This window comes from Prinia subflava, chromosome 3, assembly GCF_021018805.1.
Source record: "Prinia subflava isolate CZ2003 ecotype Zambia chromosome 3, Cam_Psub_1.2, whole genome shotgun sequence".
In the NCBI taxonomy this organism is placed as follows: domain Eukaryota; kingdom Metazoa; phylum Chordata; class Aves; order Passeriformes; family Cisticolidae; genus Prinia; species Prinia subflava.
Window position 1 is genome coordinate 99052037 of NC_086249.1, and position 6734 is coordinate 99058770.

Below are 6734 nucleotides of genomic sequence, written 5' to 3' on the forward strand. Positions count from 1 at the left end.
GTGCCCTGTCAGTACAGAGCTTTAATCAGCCACAGACACTTTGTGGAAAATGTTCGGGAGCAGATTTAGATGGAGAGCAATGCCAGAGGTAGTCAAGGTGAAGATTAATTCATGTCTGCCTTCTAGAATTGGAAGTAAATGTCAAAAAAAAAATAGCATAGCACCTTACAGAGGTATCAGCATTGCATTTTATTGTGTCTGTGCATGGATTTGAAGTTCCTGCAAGTGGAGTAAGTCGTGTGCTGGACTCGACTGCAAACAGAAGAGAAATGCTTGTGATTCTTCAGTTCTGTTGCTGGCCCTCACAGCACAAGTTCCATTCTTTAGAATGTGTGTCCTGGCTACTGCTCCTCCCTCTCTGCTGCTTCATGGGGGTCATTTTAAATTGAAATTGAGAAACAAGGCACCATGAGATGCTCAGACAGACTTTTTAGTAGGGCTGCTCTTTTGGAGCCAAAGATTCCTGGCAATGAAAAGGGCTGAACTCATGCAATGTATCAAGACTTTATTCCCATTTTAAATATTTTAATAATGGTGGGCAAGTGCAGTAACTCAAAAGCATCCAGATGTCATTAAAAAAAATAGAGAGGAAATGCAATTTTCTAAAAGAAGTAGCTTCAACTTTGGAGCTACAAGGAAAGTAAAAGAGCCCTACAAAAGCACAATAATTAGGTGTTCAAACTCTTTTTCATCATGTTTATTGTGGTCTTCCCTGTCCTTATTTTTTTAAGCAACAAGAAGAAAAAATAGCAAACAGGAGAAAGAGAAATATTTTATGGAAAAAAATTTCACTACAAACCTACAGAAATGTGTGGCAGCTCACAAACATGTTGCACTGAGAGTAAGCCTACATTTCTCCACTGATGCTCTTGGAGAGGCATAGAAAACCCCAGAAAGGAATCCAGGTACAGTGAGGCAGAAACTATGAAGGTCATCCTGATCTAGGACATAGCATCATGCTAAAAAAAGTAATTATCTATCTTTTTTGTTTGACTACTTTAATACCAGCAGCCTTAATTATATGTAATATTATATGTATTTGTATATATGTAATACATATAAATATAGAAATATGTAACGATATGTATATTTTATGTATGATATGTATTGTAGTTTACACATTAGTCTGATTCTGCATCTGAGCCCAAATAAGCAATTCCAATGCCAATGATCAGAACAGAAATGCTACCACTGACATTTTATGTGCAGTTTGCTTACACAATTCCACCTTCCTTATGCATGGGAAGAAAAACAATGGACCATGCAATATGTCAGGTAGTTTTTTTAAACCATGTGGTAGCTGGATGGTTCCTGCTTTGACCTTGTTTTCCTCATCAGCTGACAAGACGTGATGTGCTGAAAAAACCTGTCTGTTCTTTACAGAAAGATAAAAGATAATGGATTGGAGAAGCCTGAGGCACTGCCTGTGCTAAGCCTTGTTCAATGTGAATTTGGCTGAGTGGGTCAGAAATGAACCAAGCTTCCTCAGATTCAGAGGAAAGGGAAAGGGAAAACTTTGCAGGAGACAGGTTATCAGGTGGGAACAGGCAAGGAATGGAATCAGTGAAAAATTACTTCTGCCTAGCCATGAAATATGGGCCTCAGCAAGGATGTTGGTGTTGTGCCGTGAGGATTGATGGCAAGGCAAATTCAGGGAAGGCTGCAGAGTGCTGTAGCATTAACTCATCAGACAACCCAAATGCCAGTGACAGCTGACTCTTCACCATAATTTACCATTGGCCCAAAATGCAGTGGAAGCCCCCAAGGGCACCAAGCAGAAATCCATTAGCCATTAACTATCAATCACTTGCCCTGTAGTGTCCTTTTACAGTCAAGGGCTTATGTGTTTAAGCTGCTATCTTAATAGTCCATACATCACTGTTCTTCCCAGGGCACAACAGCAAGTGAGCAGTTGTCTCTTCAGGCAAGAAAAGAAAAAAAAATCACTAGAAAGGGAGGTTTTACCAGTGGGACATCTAAAATTAAAAACGACAAACTGTTTATAGTCTTAAGTGTATCACTCATTCAAAAGGAGTTCTAGAGTAATAGAAAACTAAATGCGATTTTAGCATGTGTAGGAGTGTATTTGAATGAGGAGAAAAATTACTGACACAGGATTGGAGTAGGATTTGACAGACTCTCCCTGCCAGGTAGCAAAAATCTCAGTGAGATGACATTGTGTCCCTTAATGCAAAAGAAAGTGCCATAAGTCACTATAATTAGCAGCAAACAGCTCTGATTTTCATCAAGGTGGACACAGCTCCTTGAGTTTTGCCAGAAAACTGTGTGAGAGGATCTCTAAATACAGCTGAGAGGGAAATTAGGTACCTCCAGCCTGTTGCTGCTCCCTGAGCAGTGAAAATAGCCCAATATGATTAAACTATCAAAACTTATGAAGTCATAAATACAAGAAAACAAATGCATAATTAATATTGCCAGAATTGTAGTCCCTAATCTAACCCACTTGTTGAAATTTTGTTTTTCATAGTGATTTCTCTGGAAGTGCTAAAAATGAGTGCCAGGAAGGGGAGGGCTCTGTGTATGAATTAACTGCTGTAAACAGTCTTACAACAAGAGGCTTTAATAACTACTCATCCAGTGGTAATTTAATCTGGAAGAAATGAATCCCAGTTCAAAACCCAAGTTATGTAACACTTGTGTCTTCACTGAGTTTCCAAAAGAGAGGGATGGATGCTTCCAAACTTCTCTTGAGTGTAACTAAGTCAGATAGGGGTTTGTGAGATAGTCTCAGGTAAGTGTCCAAGTTATCAGGGAAAATCCAGAAGTAATAAAGCTTTATCAAGACAAATGAGTGAAGAGAAACATATAAATCCAGCAACTTTGTGGCTGGAGCAGTGTAATTCTATAATAAGAGGCAATTTAGGTATGATTTAGCAGCATATAGGCTTCATGATGAATCTTGGCAAAGGGATGAACTCTCTTTTAGTAATCTAGCTGAAGGATAATTTTAAAGCAAAAACCTCTTCCTTGGTGCCATAATTTATTGTATCATGTTATCTAGGTTAGATATGTCCATTAAACATGACATCATTCCTCAGTGTTTTCTCTATTGATATTGCTGAAAATGAACATAAAACCAAGGCTGTGTCTGCCAGGTGTCTGGTTGTAGACAGTCATCTGCTGACAGAGCTGGGTCACCCCCACACCTCCACACAGAGCATTGAGAGGGAGAAAAATCAGCAAAAGGCTTATCCTTTGTATTTCACTAGACAAACTGCAGCATTGTAAAGTCCTCTAACGTCACCCTGTGTTGCAGGGTTTGGGCACTGAGGTGTTCACAGCTGGGAGCTGTTCCTGGGTGTGAAGGGGGATGCTGGAATATTTCTGTGGATGTGGAGTTATGCTGATACCATGGGCATGAGCTACCACAGCACAGCTCTGGCAGGCTGGGAGGCACCTCCTTTATTTCTTGGGGATGCAAAAGTGTGTGAGGAGCAATACAGAGTCAGGTGATCCTATTAGGAAGAAGTGAGCTAATGATCTCTGGAAGTCCTTTCCCAGACTGTGCATTATTAGAAATGGGATTTGACAGCCCAGCGCTGAAAGACAGAGGGAAAAGCAGGGAGGTGTTTTTGAGCAGGGATGCAGCGGGAAAGGAGAGCCGAGGGCAGGAGCACACGGAGGGAAGGTCCGGGACGGAGCGAGCAGGACTCGGCTCCTTCCCCCGTGAGCGGCGCGGGGCCGGCGCTGCCAGCGGGAGGCACCGCGGGGCCGCGGAGCCGCCACCCGGCCGGACGGGCACGGGAGACACTGCCGCCCCTCTGCTCGCATCTTTCGACAGGTTTTCTTGAGAGGGAAATCGCTGGTGTGGTCCTTCTCTCCAGGCAGAGAAAAGTTACCCTGGGCTATCACCAGCAGGTGTAAATAAAGTGGATCTGCAGCCCTGGGAGGAGAAGTCTCGCAGATAGATGATGGTTGTGTTCCACAGCCACATCAGCAGATCATAAAGCTGGTACCCTGCCCAAAGGATGCCACCTGAGCTCCGTCTCCCTCAGTCCTGTGCAATGGCAGGTTAATTTTTACCTCTGCCTTTATACGTGGGAGGTTATGCTGTCCCAGCTTTAGTCCAGCTCTTCCTGGAAACTACTGCCTGCTTAATGAAATGAGATTTTCGTCTGTCCCTAGGACATGTTGCTGGTGGTGTCTCTTCCTTCCAATACCACAGCAGTATGCAGCTATTCTGTCCTGTTTTGTGGTGGTGCTGTTGACTTCAAGCCAAGACTTCAAGCCAAGACTGGTGTGGCAAACAGCATCTAGATCAGACATGGATTTTTTTAAATACAGCACATGGGTGTCTCATGATGACTGCAAAACACAGTGTGAGGAAGTACTGGAGCAGGGAATTGCATTGTTACAGTGTAGAGCAAGGACCTAGAAGGATCTGCCAGTCCTTATTGGAGTCTCATTGACATATTTTTCCCTGGCTCATATCTATCCCCTTTTCTGTTCTCTCAGTTTGGGATCATTTCTTTTGTAAAGACACAGAAAGAGCAGAAGTTTCAGACTGTCATTCCCCGGAGTGAAGGCAAGCACAGAGTGACAGCCTCAGGCTGCGTGTAAAGTCTTTTCAGGGAAGACAGCTTGACAAGTCTCTTGTTTGCATCTTCCTCATTGGTGTAGAATCAAGGGGAGGTTGGTAAACAGCGATTGCACAGCATTCAAAATAAAGACTTCAGGCTACAAAATAAAGAAAAAAAAAAGGTTAATCAAGGTCTCTACTTGGCTTTCCTCCTGCTGCATGAGAAGGAGAAGCTGGATCTCTCACTCTGCTCTTCACATCACTCTCTCTTTTGAGGTTTTTACTTGCAGAATTTTTCATTGTCCCTTTTAGGGACATGTGTGAAGCCCCTAGGCCTATTGCAAACACCTGGCAATAAATTTGTGCAGCAATACACAGACCATTATTGTGCAGAGCACAAGAGGAGCTAAATTAATGAGGTAAAGTTACTGCAAGGAAAGGAAGAACCCTGAGACATGAATACTTTTGTAATAGAGTTGTGCTGCAAAAGGATCAGGGTTGACTGAACTTGTCAGCACAAAGAAGGATGAAAAATGCTCTGTGTAATCAAGTAGCTTGAAAGAAATTTGTAAACAGAGTGAGATAGAGTTTAATTTTTTCCATATTTCAGTTTTACACTCTTACATAATTAATACAAAGCTGACAACATTGTTTTTCCTTGTACAGGATGCATTTTCCAAATTAGTACAAAGTATAAAACATTCAGGTTTTTGTGATAGCAAAAAATGTTTCATTCATTTAGAAGGTGAAACAATCCGTTAAATCAGGGGTGATGCATGGGTGGTTTTGGTTCCATTTCTACTCAAATTTGTCTCTTGAAGCGACAGAAGTTTGCTGTGCTCATTGTCTCACTTTTGGAGTTAACAAAAAATTCACAAAAATCAGGGAGCACCAGAACTCACTGGCTGTGGAAGGGCCCAGCACCTCTGCCCTTTCTCTTGAGTTCAGGCAGTGAGATCAGCTACTGCATTTGGTAATTGCTAGGCCAAGGGTAGCTGAAATATACTCTGTTTTATGGTCTGTGTTCAGGCTGGGAAAAGGACCTCAGACTTTGCAACTGTTGTGATTGATCCAAGATCAGCCCCTTCTTGGTTTGTAGCCTTCCAGAAACCTCCTGAGCCAATAAACCCATTTTCAGGGGCTGTGGTGCCTGAGGAGCTTCCAGGCCAGGTAAAGCTGCTGAAGCTCAGAGCATCCTGGATACCTGCACTGCCTCACCCCAGACAAGGCACAAGTAACTTTCCCTGAGCTAGGGGGAAGAAAAAGGCAGTGAGAACACTGCCATTTCTGGTCAGGGAGAGAAGGCTTGTCTTCTTGCAAGAATGGACATCCAAAATCAGAACTGCCCCCTCCTTGCCTTCCCTAGCCACTCCAACTTCCAGAAGCTACCTCCATGAACAGAAATATGGACACCAGATCCTCTGATGACATCCAGCATCCCTGGGAGTGTTACCCCATCCCTGGGAGCATCCAAGGTCAGGTTAGTTGGGGCCCTCAGCAACCTGAGTTAGTGCATGGACTCATTGCCCATGGCAGGGGGTTGGAAGTAAATGATCTTTAAAGTTCATTCCAACCCAGCCATTCTATCATTCTATAATTCTGTCATCCATTTGGGATGGCCATCAAAGAGGATTCTATGAGACTCAAAACCATGAAAAAAAAAAGCCTATCCAGTGAAATCCAGTCCTCAGTTTTGGTCAGAACAGAGAGGAATTTCGGAAGGAATTTAGCCAGGTTTGAAGGTACCAGACAAAGAGGAATGTTAGATTACACTTTGAAGTTTCGGTGGACATTGAATTACTGAAAGAGAAATAATAGTAGTGATTATTTATCAACAAAGATCAGCATGAACTTCATCTCAGTCCTGAGGTGATTAAAAAGAGACAGGTCTGGACAGAGGTAACTCTTCTGTGCATTCCACCTTGCACTTCAGCATTAAAAGTTATATGAAGTGGCAATGCATTTTTTAAATCAGAAACCTGACCAGTTGTATAATTTATTCTATCTTTAGTATGACAATGAAAAAGTCTATTTCAACAGTTTATCTATATCTGAGTTATGAAATATTATATGTAAAGATGATAAAAACATATTTGAAGCAGAACTGGGGTCATGATTAAATGGTTAACTTATTGCCCAAATGCATGCGAAAGGAAACAGGGTGCTGCAACCTTTTGCTCTCACTTCCTCATGA